This window comes from Agelaius tricolor, unplaced genomic scaffold, assembly GCF_023055355.1.
Source record: "Agelaius tricolor isolate 1412-34295 unplaced genomic scaffold, bAgeTri1.0.p SCAF_87, whole genome shotgun sequence".
Lineage (NCBI taxonomy): Eukaryota > Metazoa > Chordata > Aves > Passeriformes > Icteridae > Agelaius > Agelaius tricolor.
Genome location: NW_027269347.1, coordinates 515,052 through 519,001, shown reverse-complemented (window position 1 = coordinate 519,001; position 3,950 = coordinate 515,052).

Genomic DNA, 3,950 nt, shown 5'->3' with positions numbered 1-3,950 from the left:
GAAAAATTTCAAAAATTGCTCTGCCAGGGCCTGTGCCCCCAGTGTGTTCGCTGGTGCAGTTTCCACAAAATCCTCCTGGTAAAACCTTTAGAAACTATTTGTCTCCCATCAGGTAATCTCCACTTACCTTCTTTCAGTTTTCCTCCAATCTTCTCATAACATTCAATCTCCTCTTGAGAGGGCTGTGGAGGATCATCTGGGACCTCAGTCCCTTTGATCTCCGGGGTATTCACCGTCATCAGTGCCACGGTCTTGGCTTCCTGGTCTGCCAAATTGTTTCCCCTGATTCAGAACTGAATTCCTGCCTGGTGTCCCTTTACATGCAGCACCGCAGTTTCCTCTGGCCCCCTTAGAGCTTCTAAGATTTGCCGGATCAATTCTCCGTGCATCAGTCCCCTTTCCTCCCAGATTTTCCCAAAAGTGTGAACCACTCCAAAGGCAGACCTAGAATCTGTAAAAATTGTTCCCTTTCTCCCTTTCAGTCCCTTCAAGGCTCTCAGAACTGCATACAGTTTGCATGCCTGTGCTGACCAACTCGCACTCAGGGCACCTCCTTTAATCACTTTTCCCGTCTGTCCATCCACGACTGCATATCCTGATTTCCTTTTCCCATCAACTACCCTGCTTGATCCATCCACAAACCACTTCTCTCCTTCATCCAGCTCTTCCTCTTCTAAATCCTCTCTGATCTTTGTTTGTAATTCAACCACCTCCATGCAATCGTGAACAAGCTCCTCTGAAGCTTCCCCAAACAAAAACTCTGCAGGGTTCTGTGCGGTCGTTGTTCTCAATTCCAAATCCTGCCAGTGAATCAAAATGGCCTCATCCTTCAGCAATCTAGCATCAGTGAGCCATTTCTCTGCCTTCTGCTGTAGTATGTCCCACACGTTGTGCGGTGCAAATACTACCAGCGGTGTGCCGGAGGTTGCCTTCTTGGCTTCCTCCACCAGCAATGCTACAGCGACAATCGCCTGCACGCAGGTGGGCCAGCCCTGCTGACCAGATCCAAAAGCCTCGACAAGTAACCCACCGGTGTCCTGACCCCTGCCCAGTCCTGTGTCAGCACCCCATGTGCTGCGTGACTGCTCACGTCCACAAACAACTGAAAGGGTTTCTTCACATCAGGGAGGCTCAGCACTGGTGCTGCTGTGAGTGCTTCCTTGACTCCCCTGAATTCTTCTTTGTCTTTCTCCGTCCATTTGATTCGGTCTGTGGTGAGTTTCTCGTATAGAAACTTCACCTTTTCGCTGTACCCTTCAATCCACTGCTGGCAATATCCCAACAACCCCAAAAGCTGTCTGACCTCCCTTTTTGTTTGCAGGGGTGGTAAGGCAATAATCCCTGCCACCCTCTCTGGATCCAATTTCTTTTTTCCCCTGCTTAACCAATGTCCCAAGTACCTGACCTTGGGCTCTGTGAACTGCAACTTTGACACCTTCAACCACTTTTCCCCTAAAAAGTTCCAAAGCTCAATGGTGCTCACCCTTACAACCTCCTCCCTTGGGCCTGCAACCAACAAATCGTCTACATATTGTAGCAATTTTGTCCCCTCTGTTGGTACAAAATGACTCAACACCTGCTCAAGTGCATGCCTGAATAAATTCAGGGAATCCACAAAGCCCTGAGGCAACGATGTCCACCTGAGCTGCTGCTTTCTGTTCGTCTCCGGGTCTTCCCACTGAAATGCAAAATAATCTCTGCTGCCCTCTGCTAAAGGACAGGTCCAAAAAGCATCCTTCAAGTCAATCACGCTGTACCACGTGTCCTCAGGAGAAATGTTATTCAACAAAGTGTAAGGATTTAAGACCATGGGGAACAAAGACTTAGTGCTCTGATTCGCAGCCCTTAATTTTTGCACCAGCCTAATGCTCCCATTTGTCTTTTTCACTGGCAAAATTGGGGTGTTGTGCTGAGACATGCATGGCTCAGACGTTCCTTTCTTTATCAATTCGTCAGTCACTGGTTTCAATCCCTTTCTCCCCTCCATGGCGGTGGGATATTGTTTGACCCGTATATTGTTTGACCCGTATAGGGTCTTCTGGTCTCCCAATTTCGACACAAATCCGCTCTATGTCCAACCTCCCAGCTTCCCCTTCAAAATACCACACCTTCGGGTCTATTTTCTCCTCTTCCTGAACAGTGAGTTTATACATTCTCACCCTGAGCCGGGAATTCTCCACTGCCAAGCCGATTTCTAGGGCTACCATCATGTCCCGCCCCAGTAAATTAAAATCCGCATCCCGTATCATTAATATATGTCCTGTATGTCTTTTGTTTTCCATTTCTATTTCTACATCTTTTATGATCAGAACATCAAAGGGTTCCCCTTTTGCCCCGATTACCATCAGTGAGTCGTCACTCAGAGAGCACCCTTGTGGCAGCTGCTGCACCGCTGTCCGTTCCGCCCCCGAGTCTACCATAAACCACATCTCCTGCCTGTGGGGTCCTGCTTTTAATTTTATCAAGGGCTCCCTCGGTGTTCCGGACCCCAAACTGAGAAGCCCCTGACACCCCTGAACTTCTTGAAACATTGCCTGGTCCTTGGCATTGTTGGGACAATTCCTTCGGATGTGTCCCTTTTGCTTGCAGTAATAGCACTCGAAATCTCTCCTCTGATCATTCGATCCTTTTCCTTGGGAAGAGTTCTGTTTCTTTGCCAGCGCCTTCTTCGCCATGTCTCTGACCTGCTCCTGTTTTTGTGCTTCCCTTACCACAGCTAGCAATACCTTAGCTTGGATCTTCTGTTTCTCTTCGTCTTGTCTTATGTCGACTTTCTGGGCTTCCTGAAGTAGCTCCTGCAATCCCTTTTCCTGCCACCCATGTATCTTTTCTAACTTTTTCCAAATGTCCTCCCAGGATTTTGCTACAAACTGAGTTTTTAGCAAAACCGCCCTGATTGGAAAATCAGGATCCATGCCCAAATACATTCTCAAGCCCTTGCGGAGCCTCTCCAACCATTCCGTGGGAGTTTCATCTTTTCCCTGGCACTCTCTGAGTACCTTCCTCATGTTCTGTCCCTTGGGTACCGCTTCCCTGATACCCTGAATTATCATATTTCTTAAAATTATCATTTTCTGCCTCCCCTCCTCTGTCTGGGCATTCCAGGACAATTTTTGATTTGGCCGTCTCTCATCCCCGTTTTCCCTGTTGGGGTTTCTCTTTTCCCAGTCTTTGATCACAGCTAGTCTGATCATGTCCCTCTCCTCATTGTTGAACAGCGATCTCATGATCTCTGGGAGATCCTCCTAGGTGTAGGTGCTGGTCCCTAGAAATTCATCTAGCCTTTCTGCCACCCCCAAAGGATCATCCATTAATTTTCCCATCTCCTTCTTGAACGCTCGCACATCACTGGTGTCTATCGCGGCGTGTACAAAGCCAATAACTCCAGGAGCTGTCGGCACCTCCCGTAAAGGGAAGAAACGGGGCTTCTCTTCCTCATCCTCACTGTCTCCCGTGGTTGCCCTCCTCATTTGCTGCCTCGTTCAATAGGCCAAGGGAGATCTGACTTTGGGGATGGTTACCTGTTTTTCTTCAGTTTTGGGAAGGGTTGACAGCAGCGGTTGCTCACATGGGAGCGGAGTCGCCGCCGCTTGTTCACGTGGAGGGGAAGGCACCACAGCCTGCTCTGGTGGGAGCCTGGAGGAGTGGGGGGATCGGCCCAGGCTCTGTGCTTGTTCAGGATCCCCGAGTGCAGCAAACGGGAGAGTTCCCAGCTGGGAGAGGCCCCGCTCAGAGGGAGTCGCTGGCCCAGGAGAGCTCCAAGGGCTCCTTTTGGAGCGCTGTTTGCAGGGCCCCAAGAGAGGGGCTTCAGTCCCAGCAATGGCTCATCCTGGCCGCACTGGGCACCAACAGCTTTCTTTGGCAGGGTGAGAACAGGGATCTTGTGCCAAGAGGGAACAAAACCAGTTCCCAGGGCTGCTGCTAAAGGAACCAGGAGCTGGTTGGGCAGC